The sequence below is a fragment of the Prionailurus viverrinus genome, chromosome E1, assembly GCF_022837055.1.
Source record: "Prionailurus viverrinus isolate Anna chromosome E1, UM_Priviv_1.0, whole genome shotgun sequence".
NCBI classification, from domain to species: Eukaryota; Metazoa; Chordata; class Mammalia; order Carnivora; family Felidae; genus Prionailurus; species Prionailurus viverrinus.
Window position 1 is genome coordinate 32241113 of NC_062574.1, and position 25553 is coordinate 32266665.

The 25553-nt window shown below is 38.1% G+C and overlaps 1 long non-coding RNA gene across 6 annotated transcripts in view; it reads right to left on the bottom strand.

The window, feature by feature from the left end:
- LOC125151668 (uncharacterized) overlaps window positions 1–25553 on the bottom strand; it is a 135285-nt gene that overhangs the window by 6136 nt on the left and 103596 nt on the right. For 3 of the 6 annotated variants that reach the window (XR_007146910.1, XR_007146907.1, XR_007146908.1), the window contains 2 exons: window positions 13264–13361; window positions 2791–2837 (listed from right to left, as the gene is read on the bottom strand). This is a non-coding gene — a long non-coding RNA (uncharacterized LOC125151668). The remainder of the gene's footprint in view (window positions 1–2790; window positions 2838–13263; window positions 13362–25553) is intronic. The other 3 variants (XR_007146911.1, XR_007146912.1, XR_007146909.1) reach the window with 1 other exon arrangement.

Genomic DNA, 25553 nt, shown 5'->3' on the forward strand with positions numbered 1-25553 from the left:
CAATTTGTTACTTGTCGTTTAAATCTCAAACATGCTTTTCTTTTTTTTTTTTTTTTGGAAGACCAATAGTATGGTGGAATAGGAAATGAATGGAAATATGCTTATTACTCATGTTCTTTATGTCAAATACATAGCCATTCAATGACCCTCACGATTGAAGCCATTGCAGATTAAATTCAATCGTTCTTAGCTCATCTTTGCAAACCATCAAGGAGGTAGGACGAGATTGCAACGGCAAGTAAAGCCAAGTCCCTCATGAGATGACAAGCAGGAAACAATGTTCAGGCTTATGCTGAGCTTGATTTAGCCACTGATTTTCATTTTTTCCTTACATAGTTATGCAAAGCGAGCCAAAAGCTGCAAAGGTGTTGATAAACTGATGTTTAGTGGGTTTTTCTAAGTCTTTGCCTTGTTAGAAACTGACATTATCTTCGATGGCTTAAAATGTTAGGGAAGGTTGACAGCTTTTTGATCTCTGAATTATTCCAAAGGGATAGGATTTCCCCTTCCTCTCTCCCCTTCAAAGAAGTCCGGCTTAGCACATTGTCCTTTGCTAGCGCACCTCATATCTTGAAGCTACCAGGGACACAAAAATTGCAATTCCATATAATCATATACTTTTATGACATTCAAAATAGTGCTGACTCGACAAATGTTCTCAACCTACACTGTTCTTCGCACACTTTGACAGTACTTCCGGACTCTCAATGCTGGCACGTGCCTCCAGAACCCAGTTAAACAGTCAGACCATCAACTTCTCCATCTGACTGTAATAGACACAAAGCACCAGAACTGGAGTTCCTTCCCTGAGTGAACTGTACAGTTTCCCACTGCAAACAAGCGAGGCCTGGGACTAACACCAATGCCTAACATCAGCACTAACATGTTCTCTAGTGTCCCTGACATTAGATACCTGTGTAGGGGCATGAAAAAGCATTCCATTCTATGAGAGCCTTTGCACTTGAATATCTAGAAATCCCAGTTTGTCCCCAGATTGTTGAAGTAGGATGTGTCAGCTACTGTGATATGATCTGGCAAACTATCTTTTCATTCAACTGTGGAACTCCTAATTCTATTTTGGCAGTCATATAGGAATTATATGTGATAATTAATTATATAGAAATTAGGGACTTCAATTATAGGAATAATAATTAAATAATTTTTAATGTTTGTTGAATTTTTCCTTTATGCTATTACCAGAGGGATCAGCAAGTCCCTTTTCAAGATAAGAAGATTGAGGTTCAGGGAGATTAAGTCATATTTTCAAGGTCGCTTAGCCATAGTGGCAGAGCTGAGAATTAATCCAACTTCACTTTGGCTTAGTGTGTACTTTTATCTGTTAAAATGTGGAGGCTTGGGGATCCTGGCTTGGGGCACCTGGGTGCCTCAGTTAGTTAAGCGTCCAACTTTGACTCAGGTCATGATCTCGCAGTTCGTGGGTTCAAGCCCCGTGTCAGGCTCTGTGCTGACAGCTCAGAGCCTGGAGCCTGCTTCAGATTCTGTGTCTCCTCTCTCTGCCCCTCCCCTGCTCATGCTCTATCTCTCTCTCTGTCTTGCAAAAATAAATAAGATGTTAAAAAAATGAAAAAAAAAATGTGGAGTCTTGTGTCCTGGGATCCATAGGTGTTAGTGTTAACTTCTAAATTACACAATTTTGTGTATGTGTATATGTGCATTCCCTACCTACTCCCCCTCCCCAGAAAAAACGTTCATCTTTTACATCAGATACTTTAAGGGATACATCAGTTCAAAAATTCCACTGCCCCAATATTTGAAGGAGAATAGTTTCCATCACTATGTCCTCTTCAGTCATTGTATTAACTATTTACCATTCTTATGGGATTTGTCTGCTATTTGTGCATGTGACTGTCTATTTATCAGCAACCACTGCAAACTCTCACATTCAACAGGAATTCATAGTTGCATTCCCCTCTAAATTACTAATGGCAATTCCACAAACACTGTACCATTTTTTTTCTCTTTCCTTTCCCTCTGTTTTAATTTATTGCTCTATTAGCTGTGAAGAAAAGAAATTCTGAACACTGATGTACCATTATATATTTCAACATTGAAGTATCTCTTATGAGTACCTAAAGAAATTGTTTGTATTTAAAAAATGCAACAGTGTTTTTTTAATGTTTAATATGAAACATTCATGTGATTCAAATATCAAAGTACTAGAAAATCTATACTTCAAGAAGTGTTGTTCTAACCCTGGTCTCTTTCCACTGTCCTGCCCTTGGTTCCCTACAGACAAGAATAGTATTAGTTACACGTGTTTATTTTCCGTTTTTCTTTGTGCAAATACAGAGAAGTCAAATGTATACTCTTATATTCTTCCCTTCCTTACACAAAAGTAGAAAATTATGCAATTTCATTTTAAACTATTCTCAGTAGTGTTATTGCTAGGTTTGCTTTATTTGCATTTCTATTACCCAGTATCCTTCTTAAATTTCTAAGCCACATTTTATCTTAAATTTGTCCTGTCTTTGATAGAGCCTAAAGATTATTTAAGAGATGTGAATTCTTAAAACAAACAAATACCTACTTTTTACTTAAATTTTGTTTTGCTGGCTCTTTTTGCCTGTTGATTGATTTCTAAACCTTAGGATCAATAAAAAGCTGCAGTCAATTAAATATATTAGTAGCATCCTTCACAAATTGATTCAAAGGATGAAAGACACAAATTAAAAAAGATAATATTATAGCTACAAAACTTCATTAGAGATGGCAGAATGAAAATTTTAATATGCACCTTCCCCTCCATATGTGAAATAATGATATAATCACCTTTAGAAATCCTCAGATCCTTAAATGAGTTAATTCATATTCAGAACCTGTAAAAGAAAAATATTGTGTACAATATCTACCAAATTATTTGAAATGTTGATTAATGTTGCCAAGAACCACTGTTCCCTGAAACACAATTTGGGTAAGACTGTCTCAGGATAACTGGCAGTAAAAGGGATTATTTTGAGTTCATCAATTCTACTCAATATTTCAAGCTTTGTAGAGTAAGCTCTAGCATCATTGCCTGTCAACTTCAGCTGTCGGTGGAGTACCTGGGTAGAAACAATCCCAGGAGAATTTCAAGCCAATCCATTTTCCTGGAAAATCTATACTTTCAATATATCCGATGTATTACATTAATCAGATATAATTACAAATAGGTTAAAGCTATTATTAATGCATTGCAATTTAGTTTGGATTCTGCATAATCTCCTTACTACCCAGGATACTGTCATAGAAAAAATGACATCAAGGTAAAAAATAAATCCATTGGTTGGCAGTTTATTGTCAAGTATGTTTAGTATAACGTCTGCAGTTGAACATTAAGAGGAGCTTCTTAACACACCTGCAATTAAGAATTACTTGGTGATGAACCAAGTCCATTTACTATGTTCTGAATAAGGAAGCCACCTTGGAAGATAGAAATGTCAGAACTAGAAATAAGCATCGTGAATTGTAAAGGATTTTTGTCTTTGTGTAATATGTCAAGGGATTAATTTTATATATAAAGCCCTTTCCCCTAGAAATTGATCTTTGAAAATATAGTAAATCCCTGTTGAGTCTTAGAAAATATGACATTTCCAAGTATAGATTTCAAATGAGTCATTCATGTTTAAAAATGCCTCTGTAGTCAAAGATGAGATAGATTCCAAATAAGTAAAAATAAGGTCAGTGCAAAATACTGGTTTAAGAAAAATTCTGTTCTAATAAGTGAAGTGTTGTTTCTTTGGCCCCCTCTAGAAATATACTACATTTAATCCCCTTTGACCCCAGTGTAGTATTTTATTTTATTTTATTTTATTTTATTTTATGAAGTTTATTTATTTTGAGAGAGAAAAAGAGAGAGTGGGGGAGGAGCAGAGAGAGAGGGAGAGACAGAACCACAAGCAGGCTCCACACTGTCAGCACAGAGCCTGATGCAGGGCTAGAACTCAAGAACCATAAGATCCCAACCTGCGCCAAAGTGAGACGTTAAACTGAGTGAGACACCCAGGCACCCCACTCTCCAGTGTAGTATTTAAAGATGACTTTTATCTCTTGGAAAATGACTGTAAGTGTTTTGTTTATGCCATTTACTGCCTGGAATACAGCTTTCTCATCTTATCCCAATGATGAGAATGTTTCAAGTTTCCCTTCATTGCCACCTCTCCATAAAGAGCCTTTCTTAAGGTCTTCCAATTGGGGTATTTTTAGTTCATCCAAACTATCAGAGAACTGTATGCTTATCTCTTAGAACTCTTGATACATTCAAATATATATTTACCTCTCTTTCTATCTTAGACTCTAAACTCCTTAAGGACAAGTACAGTTCTGCATTTAGAAAAATAATTTATGCTAATTAAGAGCTCACAAAATGGTTAGTGAATGAGTTGATGTGAATATAGTTCAACACTGGCCAATGTTGGTGCTGTAAAGAGAGGGAGGGTGCCTTACATTGGTGCCATTGATGCACACTGGTATACTCTTTAATAAACTTTAATTTTCTCAAATGACTGACTTTTGATATTTAGTAAATATGTTTAAGTTTAATATCTATGAAATCACAGGATTGATGAGTATGCTGAGACATTTTAAAATACATGAAAAACTTTAAAATGAAACCTAAATAGTTGGTCGGCATACCATGTCAAGTTTCCTGATGTGTTACTAATGCTTTGTGAACTACACTTAAAGAAAATACAACCTACTGGACAACCTTTCGTTGTTGAAATTTATTTTGGGTGACAAAATATAAGGTAATCAGCATGGTGTCCTTGAGTGCACATCATATGGCCAGCACATTCTTGCTGAGGTTGAGGACAGAGTTAGGAGCACAAAACATAGAGATTCATATATTTCAGTGATCATTTACAGACTGAGATCTATAAGTAAAATACCATAGTCCCAAATCTGTGCCTGAAAAAAAAATAAAAGAATAGATTTAACAAAGTTTTGTCTCATAGATTTGTGCTGGGTAAAGTTTTCTGAAATATAAGATGATTCAAATATACGTTCTTACCTGCTAGACCATTCTCCATCCCCCTAGCTTGGAGCATCGTGGGCATTATCTTCCCAAAATCTATTTTCCATGGACATCTGATATGGGTTGTGTATATTTTTATTTCCCCCTTTTAAAGTATAAGTTTATTTTGATTATAATCACTGTGACTATGTAGAGTCATGAAATGAGAACACTGGCATCAAAACGGGGGAAGAAAATGCTTCTGATAAACTTTCATTATTGTCCCTCATATATTAAAATGGGAAAGTTTTGTGGCTATGTATGAATTGCTTTAACCTCGTCTTTATGCAGAGATGATTTTGAAAATGTTAGTGATCTCATAATGAGATACCTCACAGTGGAAAAGAATACTCTCTTTATTGGATTGGAGGCAAAGCTAAAAAAGTAATAGCCTCATTACTTTTGCACTAAGCATCCCCAGATTAAGTGAACTTTGCATCCAGCAGCTGAATCAATGTTTAGTGCAACTGCAGAGTAAGACACATTGCTCGTGTTCCTGCCGTTTCAAAAGTGGACATATTTTTCATGTCTGCTATTTTGATATAAGATTCAATTCTAATAGTATTTCAACAAAAATATGTTTTGGAGGAATTAGTTTCCTAGTTGATAAGATTCTGACAATGATTGATGCTTGATACTTCTAATCCATTCATAAATGCTTCAGTACTTTGCCTTGGAAGTAAAACTAAGACCCAAGGAGAAATATTCTATTCCTTTGAAGCATGGCTTGGGCCTATAACAGCAAAATTTAAATCAGTGGCAACATAGCTTCGATGTCACAACAACTGGAGCTGTGGTTATCATATTTCACCTCCTATAGAAAACTCTGATTTCAGAGCCTAATCTTAATTTTTGTTATTACTATGCACTAATGACTATGTAGATCATTGAAATACATGTCCTCTGGTTCTTCACATGGTTTTGTGAAGTATGACAAATTAGATGTAAAACTGATTCCTACTTAGAATAAAAATCATTATTCTACTTCAGTGTCATCATCCTTGTTGCCTTACCCTTCTTGGATAGTTGGAATTGAGCATAACTAATCATTCAGGTCAAAAACATAACAAGAACATCCTCAGTTTTAATTTTTCTAAATTATGAAGATGGTTGTATTTTAGGTGGGGTGCTTTGGGAATGTATCTCTAAAGACTAATATTTGAACAGTGTTCTGAATAAAGGGAGGAGACAAGTTAATATCTAAGAAAGAATATCCTCAAGAAAAAGAATGGCAAGTCGAAGGCTATGAGTCAGGTTAGAGCTTGTTATGTGCATGAACAGCAAAGGCTCTGAAGAGCACAGTGAGCTTAGGGAGAGGATTTGAAGGTCAGATTGGCAGTTATGGTGAGGTATTTACATTTTACCGCAATAGGATTGTAAACACTTGGAGTAACACTTGGAGTGTTTGCGTAAGAAAATGGAAAGATATGAAGGACATTCTAAGATTTTTCTGACTGCTGGGTGGAGAATAGAATACAGAGAACAAGTAATAAAACAGGGATAGGAGTAAACTATCTACTTCAATAGGTAAGGAATGATGGCAATTTTTACTAGTTGAAGGCCATATGGGTGTGAATAAATGGTCACATTTGGGAAATTTTCGAGCTACGGCTTAAAACAAATGCTAGAGGTTTAAATGTGGGTTCTGAGGGAAGAATCTGGCCTGGACAACTGGATTGGGGGTGGTGCTGTTTCCTAGTAGCACCTAGGGCTAGACCGGTGGGGAGCAGTTTAGGGGATGGGGTCAGCAGGAATTGACATGCGGTCTAGAGATCTGGGTTGCTGATGTATATACCTAAGAATCATCAGTGAATATATGGCCACGAGAAAGGATAAAATAATCTAAAGAATAAATTCAGACAGGGAAAAGGAGAGGTCTCAGGATGGCATCTTATGGGAGTGCAGCATTCAAAGGTCAAGGAAGATCTGAGGAGGAACAGGCCTTGAAGTGAGAGGAAAACCAGGAGATTCCATTGTCCCAGAACACAAGTGATGCAACAATTTCAAGAAAGATCAAATGTGGGTAAGAAATTGTGTATGAAGGACATTGTGAAATGCCCATTGAACTTATTAGCACTGTAGGGAATGTTGATGTCGACAAGGGAAGTTTAGGTGGAGAGACATGGGAGGCAGAGTGGTTGGCACAGATTCAAGAGGAAAGAGAGGTAAGAGAATGGAGACAGTGAATTTATGCAAGTCTTTCCTTTATCATAAAAAGGAGCAGAGGAGAGAAACAGTAGTTAAAGGGAGGTAAGGAACAACAGGAGGTAATTGCTTTAAAGTCCAATAAAGAAGGGCATTTGTAATGAAGACCAGAGGGAAAATGACTGTGGAGGCAATGTCTTTGAGTAGACAAGAGATTGGATTCACTGCACCGATGATGGTGTTGGACTTCGGTACTTAAAGGGGTGGTTTCACAATTGTAAGATGAACGGCAAAATATATGAGTGCAGATGTAGGCTAGATGTTGATTTAGGGGGGAAAGAATAAGGGCATTATTTTCTGATTGTTTCAATATTTTATTTAAAAAGATCCAGGGGTGCCTGAGTGGCTCAGCTGGCTGAGTGTCTGACTCTTGATTTTGGCTCAGGTCATGATCCCAGGGTCAAGGGATCAAGCCCTGGGTCAGGCTCTGCACTGAGAATAGAGCCTGCTTTAGACTCTCTCTCTCTCTCTCTCTCTCTCTCTCTCTCTCTCTCTTCCTCTGCCCCTCACCCCCTGCTCATGTATATCCTCCCTCTAAAAAAATATGAATTAAAAAGATCCAAAGGCATCAGCTGATTTTCAGAAAGAAAGAGGTGTTAGGGACCCAAGGGTAGGGTAGAAGGTGTGAAATAGAAGTCTTACAGAGAGGGAAACTGGTTTCCCTGAGATAATATGGTAGGATTGCTCGGCAGAGCCGAGAGTCGCCCTTGAGATTTGTGATCATAAATTTAAAGAGATACCTATCAGCATGCTGTATGTTCTATTCTAGTCACATGCATGTGTTTGGATAGAGGTGTAGTGTGAATATACAGAATTATGCTGCTCAATCAGGGTAAAGATTATTCTGCACAAGTACAATGGGAGGATGGGGCAAGGGAGAGTGTGTGTGCAAGAAAGTAATTATCGTGATGGGATATAGACGCAAAATACAAAAGGACTGGCACAGTAGACAAGTGGCCTAGTGAAGCTGAAGAATTACAGGAGTAAAAGTATTAGAGAAAATGAGCTGGGAATATAGAAAATATTAGCTGAAGAGCAGGGTACTTGAAATTGGCATGATTGATATACTGGAAATGATGTAGCGATCAGTGAAGAAATGTCTAGTTATAACTATGGGAAAAAGGTGCTTGGGACTCAGGAGGTTAAGGAACTGAAGGCCAGTGTTAAATACTGAAATCAGAAATCATAACAGAAGTAGTGTAGACATAAGGACAGCAAGGCATGTACTAAAATCTTTAGTGACCCTGAGGTTAATATACATCTGTATTAGTGAAGGATGTTTGATAGTATCCATGATACTATCATGATACTCCTGATAGGAGGTGCTTCTAATGAGCTTTTGAGGGAGAAAGTAAAGAAGGGACTGGAAGCATAAGCCAGGGTGAAGAAATTTATCCTCTCTTACTGTGAGTTCTGAGATACTCTGCAATACTGAGGTATTAGAAATGTGAGAAAATCAAGTCACCTCTTGAAGGGCTTTTAAGTAAAAGTAGTGTCTAAGGAAAAGATACAAGGACTTGGATTGTGTTGGCAACTGCACTATGCACCTTCTTTTTGCCCTGAAGATCTATTTTCCATCTTTCCCTACCCTGTTCTGTGTCCTGGGTGGCTGACTTACCTGCATTGCATGCCTTGTCCTCTAGTTTCTGGTAAGATTTGACCAAAGGGAGATTGGAGGGGAAGAGGAGAGTTGAGGTCATGGTTTTTACACGCCCTGTTACTCTCTTGTTGGGTTCTGTGTGAGCTATTGTATCCCTTAACTAAAGATTCCAGAATCTGGGGTGCCTGGGTGGCTCAGTTGGTTAAGCATATGACTTCAGCTCAGGTCATGATCTCACAGTTCATGAGTTTGAGCCCCGTGTCAGGCTCTGTGCTGACAGCTCAGAGCCTAGAGCCTGCTCGGAGCCTGTGTCTTCCTCTCTCTTCCCCTTTCCTGCTCGCTTTCTCTCTCAAAAATAAATAAATACTTTTATAATTAAAAATAAATAAGGATTCCAGAATCTGTTATGTGGTCTTCTGTGCACAGCTGTCTTACTTTCCATGTTATGTTAACTGCTCCTTGACTTTGCTCTTGCAAGCCTAAGGTTGGACATGATGTTCCACTGTGTCTACTCTTGGTGTACTGCACCATACCTTGTGGTTTCCCACACTCTGTCCACAGCTTTGCAAAGAGCATTCTCAAATTATCTACTTTGAGTACACCGTTTCCTGCTACAATAATGACAAGACACAGGAAATGGTGCTTGAGGTGGCCCCGACAAGTGGACCCTTAAAAGAAATTCTGGAATTGGGTTGCTCATAGATTTGAGATAACTCTTCTGCTGCAGAGAAATGGGAGTGAATGCTAGTATGTGCTAGCATGCAATATGTACATACAGCATGCAATGAGGCTTGGTGCTAGACAAAGTGCTTGGAGCTCAAGGGTTGTGTTGATTTGTGACTATAGCCAGGACAGTGATTATACAGATTGTGCCATCAGCTAGCTAGCTATGAAGGCCTTGCAGTACAACCGACTTCCGACATATTCATGGTTTCTGATTAGACAGTCGAAAAGGCTTGTTGAAATAATTACTAGTATACAATTGTAATTACATAGCAATCATGATCCTATCCATGGTTCTGCTCTATGTTCACTGCTTTGGGTGCAGTAAGGGTTTTGGTGTTTAAGTCTCTCAAACTCTTCATATGTGCTCTGGGACCTCAATTAACCTTATTCAATTCTGATATTAGAAGTTAAATTAAGGCAATTTATTACCATGTAAATAAAGGTTATCAACATGTTTCAGTGGTAAATTAAGAACACACAGCAGTTACTGCGTTGTGGGCAATACTGAGAGACCTATGAAGTTACTAGCTTTGGTAGGTTATAACACTTCACACTTTGCTGACATAATAAAACCCTGCCTATTATGCCAAGTACAATTTCTTCAACTTCTCCTTTCACTTTCCCTCTGTTCCCAGAGAATTAGAATGTTGTGCGGTAGAGTCTGAATCCTGTGTCATCCATAGAATTCTCTGAAACAAGTTAATTTAGTATCTCCAGGTCATGTGTCCTTAACTGAAGAACTTGATTATACTACCTTCTTGTATTTTTTAAAGGACCCAAATGGTTTTTTAAGTTATTTATTTAGTGTGTGTGTGTGTGTGTGTGTGTGTGTATGTGAGAGAGAGAGAGAGAGAGAGAGAGAGAGAGAATGAGTAGGGAAGGGCAGAGAGAGAAGGTGAGAGAGAGAATCCCAAGCAGGCTCTGTGTTGTCAGTGCAGAGTCTAACATGGGGCTTGAACTCACAAACCATGAGATCATGACCTGAGCCAAAATGAAGAGTCAGATGCCCACCCACGCACCTCTACCTTCTTGTAGTTTTGTAAGAATGAATAGGATAAGGAATGTGGCTAGTGCAGTGCTCAGAACACAGACAACGTACAATGAAAGCATGACCCCAATGCTCAGCTCCAAATTTCACCCTGGGAAAATCACCCAAGCTTTATCCAGGTCATTTATGATTTGCGCATAGAAGTCAGAATGTGCAGACTGATATTGCTGTAATGCCCATTACAGCTTACAACAGCTAGCATTCAGGACATTCTATAGGTTTTAACAAATATTTGCTTACCAGTGGAAAATACTCTCATGGAAAATACCTTCACCAGAATTTTCATCTGAAATTACAAAAATGCAATTCATGGCATGTTTGGAATTGAATTGCATCTCGCATAAAAGATATATTGAAGTTTTAACCCTCATTATTTCAGAATTTTATTGAAAATAAAATAAATCCTTTATTTGGAAATGGGATTATTGTGGATGTAATTAGTTAAGACGAGACCACAGGGGAGCAGGGTGGGCCCCTAATCCAAACTGAGCGACAACCTGAGGAGAAGGTGGTCACAGAACACCATGTGACAATGAAGGCTAAGATTACAGTGATGCAGCTACAAGCCAAAAGCATCCCAAAGATTTCTGGCAACCTACTAGAAGCAAGAAAGGAGCCAGGAAGAATTGCTCCTGCAGGTTTCAGAAAGAGCAGGGCCCCACTGACATCCTGATTTCAGACTCATAGCATCTGGAATTGTGAAACAATGAAATGTCTGTTGTTTTAAACCACCCAGTTTATGGTACTTTGTTATGGCAGTCCCATGAAACAAATACAGACCTAAATGTTAGATACAAATTGTTTCAACAAATAGTAGGAATCAGTAGAAAATAGTTTTCAGAACTACGCTTGGCTGTGCAGAATCACTCAGAGAGATATTGTTCCCAACCATCTAAGGCCACCAACTATAGGGTGACAGCCACGAGCATGAAGTATGTCCTGCATAGGACGGAGATCACAGCACTTCTCTTACATGGGGCATGTTGGAATTGGGCTAGTCTCGGATATTTCCCATTTATCGATCTATCTAATACCTTTTTTCCTACCATTTAGCCAAGTAGATGACGTTTTCAGACTTTTTTTTCTGTGTTACTTTCTGAGTCCCTCATTAGTCCAAATGATGATTTAGGCAAATCCAAAATATTTTATTACTATCTCTTAAAAGAACAATGGCTAACTGCATCCTTACCCTCCAAATTCATAACTTTCACAATAGATAAATATAATGGTGATCTGGTGATTAACAAAAAGAGCAATTATTACACTATTTGTGGAAGTTAGATATCACCTTCATAAAGAAACCCTCCCTCTATTCTTCACAACCAACAGAAAAACTCACCCAAGAAGGGACATGTAAACGCTCCTTGCTTTCACTACAAAATAAATTATTTTTTAACGGGAGCACATTACTATACGTGCATGTTGTTTAGGTCAGAACATATTGAACAGAAACAATTTGGAGATAAATATTAAAGTAGTCTTTCTAATTAGTTAAGGGATTTCTTTAAATCCCCAGGGATCGTTCCTATACTTTTTATGCTGATACTAGGAGGATATTTTTTATGTTGTCCATGGAAGAATGTCTTCCAGATAACTGCACTTTGCGGAAGGTGTGACAGTGTCAGAATTGCTGAATTATTAAAGGTTTAATATAGTTTCCACGGGAAAGACCCTGCAGAGTATTCCTGGTAAGATAATTTGGGAAGATAATCAAGCCATGTAAACTGGTAGATGAGCCAAGAAGGAAATCAGATGTAAAATGAGAACCACAGGAATCTGAATTATTTAAGTATGGCTGCTTTATTTACAAATGGACTGGGTAAAATATCTCATTAAATAAAAAGTAATTTTCCAAGGGGAAGATTAAATATCCACAACACAGAATAAGAATAAACATAACAAATGCCAAACATTCAGCTACAACAAACTGTGAAATTAGTTTTCCTCTGCCTAACAAAGAACAAACAAAGGCTTTCCATGTTTATTACTTATCAAGCACATTCCTCAGGGAATAATTTATTCCTACAAAAGCTTTGAATGACCATTTTGTATTAGGTTTGCTTCACATAAAGGCAGAATTTTAACTTCCATACTTTGAATTCAATTATAATGTGCGGTCTTTTATAAAGCAGATGATAAATTAGGCTTTGGCAATATTCTCTAGTGCACTGTGACACTGAGTGTGGTCTGCAGTCCAAGACTACTCTGCAAGTTATTTGTTACCAGAATGTAGTAAGTACAAAGATTTTGTAGTAAGTACAAACACCTTTCTAGAATGTGACATTGACACCTAAGCTTGTGGTCACTGGACTTTTCTCATTGAACATGGGCTAGAATAGTTGGTATGTCCTTGAATTTGCATGAGTTCCATATAGAAGGAGTTTCATATTGATTATGCATAGATGGACCACAAACTGGTCTGTGACAGAAAAACAAAACCAAAATCAAAATGTCCTGTAGTATAGACAGTTTGAGAAGCGCTGGGGTAGTGGAAATGGCATGGAATTTGGAATCAAGAAAGTCCTAGGTTCAAATCCAACACCATATTCCTTTATTTCATGTGATCCTGAGGATGTTACTTAACTTCAAAAAATGGAGATGATAATTCTTATTCTAGAAGTCATTGAGAAAATTAAATGGAATATCTTGACCATGAATAACACAGTGACTCACCAGTGCTTCACAGGCACCCAACTGACTTCTGTTCTTGTAATTTCTTTCTCACTGAGGAAGATATCACCACCATACTCAGGATGACCAAATCTAGTTCTCTAGAAGAGACAACACAATTTCTAATGGGACCAGTAAAATAGAACAGCTAGCAATGCCAGGATGAAATTCTCTGCATAAAATAGAGAAGCTATAATACACTATATGTGTAGTTTGTGTGTGTGTGTGTGTGTGTGTGTGTGTGTACTTAACATTTAAATATCGTTAATAAGGGTGCCTGGGTAGCTCAGTCAGTTGAGCTTCCAACTTTGGCTCAGGTCATGATCTCACGGTTCCTGAGTTTGAGTCCTACATCAGGCTCTGTGCTGACAGCTCAGAGCCTGGAACCTCCTTCAGATTCTGTGTCTCCCTCTCTCTCTGCCTCTCCCCTGCTCTCTCTCTCTCTCTCTCTCTCAAAAATAAATAAACATTAAAAAAATTAAATATCTTTAATCAGAGTCTAATGAATTCATTGCCAACTAGATCTTCTGAAATCCTTCCTGAAATTCTACAATGAACTTGATTTTTCTTTCCAGTCAAGCTCTAAGCATGAATAAAGGCATAACGTGATTCCTTTTGTTCCAGTCCATTACTTACCTGGGTTCATTTTAAATCTACCCAGATTGAGTAAAGCCCAGGAGGACTGTCTATATTTTGCATACATTTTTAGGTATCTCTGAATATAGATATCACAGTTCACATATTTAGATGTAGATTCTATATTCTATGCTGCTCCTTGCTTTTGCTGTGTAGATACACATCTAAAGAATAGATTGGAGGGTCCTTGGGTGGCTGAGGCAGTGAAGCATCCAACTATTGATTTTGGCTCAGGTCATGATCTCATGGTTCATGAGTTTGAGTCTTACATCAGGCTTTGTGCTGATAGCCGGAGCCTGCTTGGGATTCTCTCTGTCCCCATCTCTCTCTGCCCCTCCCCCACTTGTGCTCTCTCTCTCTCTCTCTCTCTCTCTCTCTCTCTCTCTCCCCCTTTGTCAAAATAGATAAATATTTTTTTAAATTAAATAATTTAAAAAACAGAATGGGATAGTGAAGGATGGTGTGACCAGTGATGTCCATTAAAGCTTGCTTCAGAAGTACAAAGGACAGGTCAAGAAATACAAGACAAATGCCTCAAGCCTGATATGAAAAAGAAAATACAAAGTTTTGGCTAGTATTTAAAAATTAGATTACCATACAATCTGAGAAGAAGCAAGACAGGCTTCACCAATCAGAGGGCCCATAAACTGTGACTCCCTCTCCTGGAACTATATTTACATTAGAAAAACACAACTTAGAAGCCTACAGGAAAAGTGAAATGGATTAACATGACTTTAAAACATCTCTTAGGGTAAAATCAAGAAGGCTCTAAGATTACTTAATTTTTCTACTAAAGACACTATTTGGGATTGAAAAAAAATATTGTTTGGGCCAAGGATGTAAAGAGGGAGTTCCCAGGAAAATAAATACAAATGACTAAAAAAACATACGAAAGATGTTGAATACTGTGCATAATCAGACAAATAAAAATCAAAATGGTAAAGATATTTCCCATATTTCTCATATTTCAGACTGGCAGAGATGAAAATGTTTGCTAAGATAAAATACTGGTTAGTGAGTGCAGGAGACAAAAATATTCACTATGTTGTTAGGATTCAAATTAGCACAACAATCTAAAAGAAGAAAAAATAATAACAATATCTTTCAAATTTAAAAATGCACACAAACTTTGACAAAGAAATCTAATTGTTAGGAATTTACGTAAAATAATAATCTTGCAAAAATTTGGCAAAACATATACATGAAAATGTTCATGCCCCTGTTGCTTATAGTATTAAAAAATGGAATAATCTAAATATCCATTAAGATGAAACTAGAGAAACAAATATGGTACATAATAAAAAATGTTTGAGCAGCATGGACCATTCCATTTTAGTAAAGTAAGGTGTGTGTGTGTGTGTGTGTGTGTGTGTAAGTACGGAGATGCGCACTATATAGGTGGGAGTTATCCAAAAAGACAGGAAACAGATGGCACATTCAAAGTAGGAGTGTTTCATAAAAAGATGTTTTTAAGGAATTAACATGGTGTAGGGACCCAAGGAATAGTGCATACCCTGGGTTGGTTTCAACTAATACCTTACAACCCCTAGGCTTGATGATAGGCAGTGGGCAGCAGGCAGCTGTTACCAAAATCTAGTTGTTCAGAGACTTGTAGAAATGTCTGTCTTGAGCGAGGATCTATAGAGGACCACAGCCTACTACAGGCAAGACAACAGGGAGGAGACTAAAGAAATAAATCCTCAGTCTTCGCTCTCATTCCTCCTTTTTTCTTTCCTTTTTTTTTTTTACATTTATTTATTTTTTTTTGAGAGACGGAGAGAGGCAGCATGAGCAGGGGAGGGGCAGAGAGAGAGGGAGACACAGAATCCGAAGCAGGCTCCAGGGTCTGCGCTGTCAGCACAGAGCCCGATGTGGGGCTCAAACCCACGACCGGTGAGATCATGACCTGAGCCGAAGTCGGACGCTTAACCAAGGGAGCCACCCAGGCGCCCCTCCCATTCCTCCTTCTGACTTCCTTCTGGAGCTTCTGATTGGCCCAATGCAATTGGAAGCCAGAGGCTAAGGAAGCCTCTTGAAGGGGAGGGCAGGTATCTGGCGAGACACAATGAAGATATGCAACACCGCATGTGTATACACAGATGTGCACACACGTTTCCACATACGAGAGAGAGAGAGAGAGACAGAGAGAGAGATCTGCCTGTCTTCATTATAGTTATCCACATATTATCCAGCAAAGTGAGATTTGAAATGAATTTTACTTTATACTTTTCAGAGTAATATATTTCTTTTTAGATGGATATGATTTTTGTATTTAGAAACAACAATATGGGTATTTTTATATAAATTCAACAAATAAGATTAGTGGCAGTCAAAAAGAAAAAAGATAGAGGAAAGGAGACAGGATCCAAAGCTGGAAACAGGTTTTCTTTGACGGTGTGTAAGCCTACCTGTCTGCACAGTAGCTCATGCTGTCTCTAGCACTTTGCAGAGAAAGACACCAAACAAAGGGAAAGCTTAGCATTAAGAAGTACATTGTGGAAAACCTCCTGAAATGATACAGAAGGAGTAGGAATGAGCTATAAAGACAAAAAAAAAAAGCGATTTCCACTTAACCTCAAATCGTGTGTCAGAAAACAGAGTACACCAGAACCCTATTTTCTCAAAACAGATAGAGATGATTCACTACCATCGTTTATAGAAAGGTCATCGAACCCAGGACAAAACAAGGTTAGAAATCAGGTCAAAGAGAAAAATTGTGTCTGTGTTAGCAATGCTTACTATGAATTACATCTAAATAAAGGCTGACATGAATTTCCAACTTGTTTTCTAAGAAAACATTTTGTTTGTGTATAGCGCAATGATGAAGCAGAAATGTGAAGTGTTTAAATCTCAGCCCAAATATCTACCTGTGTCCATGACCTTGAAAGTCTGTCATACAATGCCTACAGATCAGTATATTTGGCAGCATGAGAAACAGTATGAGTCAAGATCACTGAGATGAAGTAAAAACCCTGTAGGGGACGAGGCCTCTGATTTTTTTCATGCACCATAAATGAATTGTTAACCTAGTTTTATTTAATTTGGAGAATATCTAAGTAGACTTGCAACTTGGCCTTTGCTCCGATCAAAGATAGAGGGCACCCTCTGACTATCCTTCCTCTGACTATCCTTCCTCATTGATGGATGGCTCATTTGTAGACACAGTATTATCTCCATGTAACATGGGACAGAAAGGCTGCAAATAGCCCTTGCCTTTAAATAGGCCCTGTCTTTGTTTTAGCTTGCCATTACTACTGATTTGTATTATGTAATATTCTGGATTGTGGATAATATATCTTTAATCTTCAAAAGAAGCTAATCTTTCAAGAAATACTGAGGCTTTTACTATATGCTGTATACCTGTTCTAGTGTCTGGATTCTAGAGATAGACTAATGCACAATGCAGTCATAATCTCTACCCTCATGCAGTTCAAGGATACGTGGATGTAATGGTTATTTTATGGGTCAACTTGGCTAAGCCATGGCACCCAAATATTTGGTCTAACACCAGTCTGGATACTGCTGTGAAGATATTTTAGATGAGATTAACATTTAAATCAGTCAATTCTGAGTAAAGCAGATTACTCTCCATTAAGTGAGTGGGCCTTTTCTAATCAGTTAAAGGCCGTAAGGGGAAACAGACTGAGTTCCCCCAAGGAAGAGAGAATTCTGCCTTCAAACTGCCTTAGGATCCTAACTAAACCAGGAGCTCTTCCCTGAATCTTCAGGCTACCTGCAGGCCTGCCTAATAGATTTTGGGCTTGCTAGCCTCCATAACTACATGAGCTAATTCCTTAAAATCAGACTCTCTCTGTCTCTCTCTCTCTCCTCATTTATATATGAGCCCAGGAAGAGTGCTCTCACCGGGAACTAAATTAGATTCAGCTAGCACTTTGATCTCAGACTGCCAGCCTTCAGATCTGTGAGAAAACAAGTTGGTGTTGAAGCCATTCAGTCTACGGCATTCTGTTACAGCAACAGAATTGGGATCCTTCGTGCTTCTCAATCTTCTCTAGGGACAGAAAGAAACACTTTTCTGGACATTTAGGTAAGTAGATACTACCTTCTTCTGAATCTTTTCAAAACTGAACGTGTGCCTGTTTGTCTCTCTACACGTTAGATACTTAGAGTCTCCCCTTGCCACGTGCTCTGTAAACCACTGAGGACCCTAATGTTCATCGTTTGAAGGACTCCATGACACCAACTAAATGCCTGCTCTACCATCTGACCTGAAAAACCGCACGTGTACTGATCAAAGGCAGACCTCCATAACTACAGTATACAGCTCTAATTTACAGCCCCACATTACTAACTTCTGTATGCCAGTGGGTTTCTAGTGGCATACATTTGGTTAAATCAACATTAGTAACAGAGAGCTGGCCCTGGTTTGTGGAAGCAATGAAATTCTAATGTTAGTTTTAATATACTCTAAAACTTGTTGTTATTGTTGAACCCACAGCTCTCTTCCGACCAGTATATCTGCCCCTCCCCCAAGAAAAGCACTGGAATGTATAGAGTGGGTACAGTAACTGTTTGCATTTCAACCCCTTCCTATGGAACCTTTCTAACCACCTGCCAAGGCTATCTTGACATCTTTGTAATGCTTTCGGCCTTAGCTGACTAAGTATCTACTACAAATCAATCATAGAAAGACAATTTTAAGAAGAAAAAAATATACCTGCAATTCACCATCAACATTTATCATACTCCTATGCCTATCAACCATTCTATTACCTATAATGGACCCGGGCCTTGTGATAGGTGCTTTATGGACCTTGTTTAGTCAAAATTCATTTAATCGTTACTTCTGGTGTAGGTTTATCATCGGCTTTTTAAGGCTTGTTATTACTGTTTTTCACCATGCTTTTTTAAATATTTTCAATTTGAGGTTAAGAAATGCTTTCATTCTGACTCAACTCGGCAGCTTCTGTTATCAAAACATTTCTCTAGAGTCAGCATTTCCGAATTACTTTTCACTGTGTTCAGTGATCAAGAGCCTTTTAAGTGCAACGGTTGGCATAATCATTCTAGCAAAAAGCACATTTCTGGGTAATAAGTGACCCTAAAACATTTACAACTCGAAGAGATCCAAATGCAGTAAAAGACAGCCGGATGTAGTTCTTCATATAATCAGGTAGAAACTGTTCCATATTGTTGTGGCCTACTTTTCCCTAGGCCCTCCCCATCTTGGAGCTGAGACTGAGTCTGTGGGGAGATGGATTTTGTCTTTATCTGCTCATCAACTCTAGCTCCCTACAATGTCCCCTCTGTTGCCCTTTTTATTCAAAATCTACCAGCAGCCCCTCGAAGGTTATCTTTGCAAGTGCATTGTAAACAGTGTGACCAACCCTCACCCAGCAATAGCAGAGAGACTTTATAGATTCTGCTAAGCACTGCTCTCTTACTGCCATTTTACCAGGCACTATAGATCCACCTAGTAGGTGTCTGAACTCCTCACTAAGCCCCATAGACTTCGCTAGGTATTTGGACGATACCTTTTCTTTGGGGATTGCGTTAATTTCCTGGGGTGGCTGCTACAAAGTACTGCAAACCAAGTGCTTTGAAAAAACAGAAATGTATTCTCTTCTGCACTGTAGGCTTGAAGTCTGAAACGAAGGTGTTGGCAGCCCTCGGCTCTCTCCAAAGGCTCTACAGAGAATCCTTCCATGCCAGCTACGCCTACCTTCGGGTGGATGCTGTCAATCCTTGGCAGCCCCTGGCTTGTAGATGCATCGCTCCAGTTTCTGCCTCTATAGTCATGCGTCATTGTTCTTTTATGGATGTTTGCGTATAGATCTCCTCCTTCTAATAAAGACATCTCATTGGATTAAGGTACACCCAACCCCAGTATGACCTCACTTTAACTTCATTGCTTTGGCAAAGACCCTGTTTCTAAGTAAGATCACATTCACGGTTACCACGGCTTAGGACTTAAACGTATCTTTTGGGGTGACACAATTCAACCCAGTACAGGGAACATGAAGCCATTAAACAAATGTTTATCGAAGGCTCACTCTGTGCCTGGTACTCTCAGCACTCCTACTGGGCATTGCTATTGCCTCTCCCATTCCCATCCACCTCTGCCCCGCAGGTACCATGGTCTCCCATCACTTCCTAGGGGAGTGGCCCTACTGCTAATATGTGGATGCCTTTCAGATATCAGGGACGCACAGAATCAGTGGCAAAAGGACAGGACTATGTCTCTCTCCCTTTTATAACAGCTCTATTTACAGAGAGGAGGTGCATAAGCAGTGCGGTTTGTGTTTAGGAATTTTGCAGAGTTTTATATAATGTGGCCCCTTCCCTTTTGACTTCTAGTATTCATTTTACCGAGGGGATCAATGTGATTGAATGGGTGGGGGCTGGGCCAAGGACAACATTAAATGAAAGACCTGAGCTACATTCAGGGAAGAAAAACAAACAAAAAAAGCATTTTCTGACCCCATGGTTTTAAAACTGGGCCCAAATCCTCTCCTCGGGATCTTTTCTTCAGAAATGTTTCTGAAAAGTCTCAGACTCTCTTTCAACTGACTTTTGGCCATGCTGCTCCTATAGACCGTGCATGCTCACGATTTATGTCATGAGTCCCACTCAACCTTCTGGACAATCAGTTTCATCACAAATGATCTGCCCCGTCTCTCCTATTTTAAATGCCAGTGACATTCACTATCAAGGGAACACTTAATATCATATTTTGAAAATGCAGACCCAGTTTAAGACACATCTCAGATCTTAAAATGTCAGTTCTTAGAAAAGGATTGAAAATAACAATTATTGCACACTTGACCGTTTGCTAGATGTTATAGTGATTTCTTTGTGTACATATCTTACTAAATCCTCACAGATGTTTATGAAATAAATAGTATTTTCATGTCTACTGTACAGTTTAAAAAACTTATGTAACTGCTGTGAAATCAATCAATCAATCAATCAATCGCCAAGGTTACATAGCTAGAACCTAGCACGTATTTAGCACCTTTACGTAGCCTGCTGGTTCTTAACAATTTTTCCACTTTGCTCCTGCCATTATCATTCATGCCACACAGACCACAGGGTGCTTAAAACTATACTCTATAAATACCTTGTGGGGATTTTATTCTTTTATAGCTGATGGATAATCAGTAAATAAAACACACCTTGAATGCTCTAGGAAGCTGTGCTTGGGAATAAGCCAGACATGAGGAAACGTGTGCTGGCAAACAGCAGGAGTCCCATATCCATGTTTACTGCTGAATTTAAAGGCACATCATACCAGAATGTGTCACTCTTGTAATCAGCCATTGAATTGTCTCACACACAAATTTCATCTCCCAGTGTAATGTGTACATTGTTATCCTGGCAACCAAGGTTCATGCTCTGTTGACTCCTCCATCTGGGGCTATATGCAAATATTTTTTTATATAATGCACACATAAATTTCCCAAACATATCCAATTTATTGGTATTAGCATGTGTTTTCACCCTCCAATATGCTGAGAGGGAGAATTTATGTTGGATACTTGGTAAAAAACAGAATTAGATGTAGATTCAGAGCTAGAACTGTCTCTGTTAGGATAATATATTCCTTCATTCTGCTTCTTTTTTCTTCTTTAATTTTTTTTTTCTAAATAGGTCAAATGAAGCTAGAGCACAACTGGACAGCTTTATTTGCTTGACATAATTACTAACTGGGTAGCAGTCTCTTTTATTTACGACTGGTGATTATTTTTCCTTTATTTGTTATTGTTTTTTTTTTTAATTTTTACCATTTTGAGCTAGCATAATTTATCCCAGGCAGCAGAGAAAAGAAAGCACATGGTCCTCAGTTTCCAAACTGATGTCCCTCCTCACCAGTTTACTATAATATAATGTAATACTATATAATATACGATAATAATATATACTATAATATATAATAATAGTAATACTATACCATACTATATCATACCATACCATACTATAATGAGCCCGTCTTTGAACAACTTTTATTATCATTCATTCATCTATCCAGCACCGACTGTATGATAGGCATGGGCCACCAATTATGTGTCAGACACTGGTAAATATTTAAGTGATTCTTAGGTCATGGACTGATTCTAGGTCAGTATTTGGCTCTCACAGTGTAACTCAGGCTTGAACTCAGTCAGAATAGAGATATTTCTAAGATGAGGTTCACCTTTAAGGTAAGAGGTACACACTTACCTTGAGTAATGTGAATATTTGTCAAAGGACAAGTCATTTTCCCTTCACTCATTTTTTTCTCATCTGTGCCATAATAAGATTGCTTCTTTCAGACCCAATATTCCATGATCCAAATGATCATCCAGTGATAATCCGTGATTATGTTAATCTGCTTATGTTTATAACTTCCTATGTAAAGTCGGTTTTTAAGATGCTTTAAAAAAATTATAGTCAAATTCTTGATAGCTCTGGAAATTCTAGATATTACCAATGCTTACAAAAAGGGAAAAATAGCAGTTGCCCTGAATAATATATCTCAGAGGTGAGCAGTCAACATTTTAGATTTTTTGTTTTGTTTTCCCCCCATATTTTTTTACAGGAAATGGTATTTTAATTGAAACTTTCATAATAAAATACTTTTTTTTTTTGGCCATACAAATATCTCCATCTGGTCCCCAAGTTTTTGTAGCTGTTTTTAAATTGTTTTCTACATATCTCTAGAAGTTCTTTGGCAACTGTCCAGGTTCTGCCATTGGGTGGGAAGAGTGGAGGGAAAACACAAGCTGTCAGATCTCAGGGTGGATGACAGCTTCCCACCACATTCTAGGGAGGTCTAGAGTATAGTTATGTGAGCAATGAACACAGTCCTCAAGCATTATCAGGATTAATTCCATGACTACTGCCTGGAGATCCTCACAGAAAGACCATTTCACAGTCCAGAATGAGAAAATTGATAAAGAAATATCTTGGAAAAGAAACTTGACTGTTGAGCTCTTTGCACACTTACTGATTCTGGTTGTCTCAGTTAATCAGGAGTCAGGGAAGCACCATTTATGCAACAGTGACTTCCAGGAAAATGATTCACAATGAAAATAAATGAAGGTCTGTGTTCAATCCAAGAGAAACATTTGCTCAGCTGGAAAGTCAGCCAAGTGGAATATATGCCTGCTCACCTCAGACTGTCCCCTAGTCATCTTGTATTTAATTATATGGTAACAGTGGGGATGTTAATGCTTGCCTAGCTGTGGTACAACTGTAGAATATTGTAACCTTTCCTGAACTTAGAAAACTCTTCCTAGCCCTTCTAAATATTCTTCTATTTTGTGGAGTGTTAACATTTTGTGTTTCTGTTGTCTTTAACTTCCTTTTCCTTTAGCAGCACCCGTGAAGAAGACACAAATGTTAAGTAAATAGATAAGCATTCCCTTTTAGGGTGGTAAATGATGGTAGAGAAGATATTTTGAGTATGCAAAGCGATGGAGGACTCCTTAGTAATCATTTCTTCAACTTTTCCTCCTAGTCAAAGAGAATGATGCCAACTCTTACATTGAGCCAGATGTCAGACACATTTGCCAAAGCATTAGATGCAGATGAGAGAGTTACAGTTCCCTGGTCTTTTTTTTTTTTTTTTTTTTCTTTCCTGTCTTGATCTTAGGAACTCTAGATCTGTGAGCAATGTCTCTGTTCTTCCTATTAAGGATAGATAAGATTCAGTCCTCTTAAGAAGTTTAATAAAAAGTTTATAAAAAGCCACAGGTAGGCACACATTGTCTGTAGTTCCTGATGATTCTCTAGGTCATTCCGTCTTCCATCCATTGTTTGTTGGCTTCATCCGCCACTGCTCTGTAGAAGTTACTCTTTGAGGTCCAAAAAAATCTCATCTCAATTCTCAGTCTTTTTGGCCGCTTTGTAACATTTGAAACATATTATTACTTCCTTCTTTAAACGCTCTTCCCTGGCTTTGAGATGCTCGTCCCCTCCAGTTCTCCTTGAACCTTTCTGCAGCTTTCTTAGTCTCTTGCTTCCCCTTCAGATGACCACATTATCTAACCAAACTTGATGTCATGCATGAAGTTGTCAAGAAAGTTGCTGAAGTTGGCATGGTCATAACATCTCATCCAGAACTTCAGAATGAGGGGCGTGAGGGTGGTTCAGTCAGTTACGTGACTCTTGATTTTGGCTCAGGTCATGATCTCATGGTTTGTCAGTTCGAGCCCCATGTCAGGCTCTGCACTGACCTAGTGGAACCTGCTTTGTGTTCTCTGTCTCCCCTCCCTCACTTGTTCTCTTTCTCTCTCAAAAAAAAAAAAAAAACCAAAACATTAAAGAAAAGAACTGCAGAACGATAAAGTTAATGTTTATATAATTCAAATTTTTTGTCAATGGTGGATGAACAACTCTGAACTTGTCATCCCCACAGACCACTTACATTTAAGGGTAAAAATCTAATTGTTGCCTGCAATGTTTCCCAAAAGCTTCAGAAAAATTAAAGATGTCTTAAAGCTCTGCCTCCAGGCCTATTTTCTTCTCACTGTTATCTCTGTGGTTAACATTATGACTCCATATATAAGCTCTACGTCAAGAATTGTAAAGTCTCAGACTTTCATTTTCACATTTTTATTTTCTGAATTTTATGTTCTCCTGTATTGGCTGAGGATGTGATGAGTGTAATTGCATGGCTGTTCCATTAGTACATTGATCTATACTTACCTTCTAAGGTTTTTGTAATGACTACATAAGATGATGACTTTAATGCACAAAAAAACCTGCGCCAGGCACCTGTCATTAGCATATTATTTACGTTATTCATGATTAATTAATTCTGGACTGGTTATTTTCTAGTAGTTGCCTCATATGCAGCCAGCCATATTCTTAACAATAGTTGGAAAATAAGAGTCAGGAGCTGCTTTTATTTTACTCCACCTTGAATCCTTATATTCCAAGTCATTCCATTACCAGGTGAGTCACTAGCCTGAACTCAAAAATATTCTAGGGAGCCTAATTTAAAATTTTTTTTTTTCAACGTTTATTTATTTTTGGGACAGAGAGAGACAGAGCATGAACGGGGGAGGGGCAGAGAGAGAGGGAGACACAGAATCGGAAACAGGCTAGGGAGCCTAATTTAAATGAAACAGAGTCTTTGGCTTAAAACTCATTGCCTAGTACCCTTTTTTGCCTTCTATTTTCATCAAGTCCTTGTCATTAAATGTCTCACACCAGTTTACCATTTATTTTACTATGCCTCGCATCTCATAATTAAGAGTATTATTTCTCAGTAAGCAGGGTCCAGTTACAACTTCTAGCTAATTTATTGATTATCAATATGGTGTTAGACAATTTTTTATCTGGTTTTATATGCCCACTAATGCTGATCACTCTTTCTTGATCTTAGAATACTTCCTATCTCATTCAAGACCATCTACCTTATTTTACAGTTTCTTGCATTTATCTTTCCTGATTTATACAGATAAAAATGCATAAGTATGCTTTACATAATACTTTATTTGTAAAAATTTTTAATGCTTTATATACTAATTTACAGAGATATATTTTAATAGAATAAATATTACCCTGTCATCATTATTATCCTCACCCAATTTTATCCAACTCATACCTCATCATACATTCCTTATTTCACCATTTTCCTCCAAACTATATGGTTTTAAAATTGCCAGTGTCACTGTAGAATCGAATGCTCCATCCCTCCCTAAATTTAG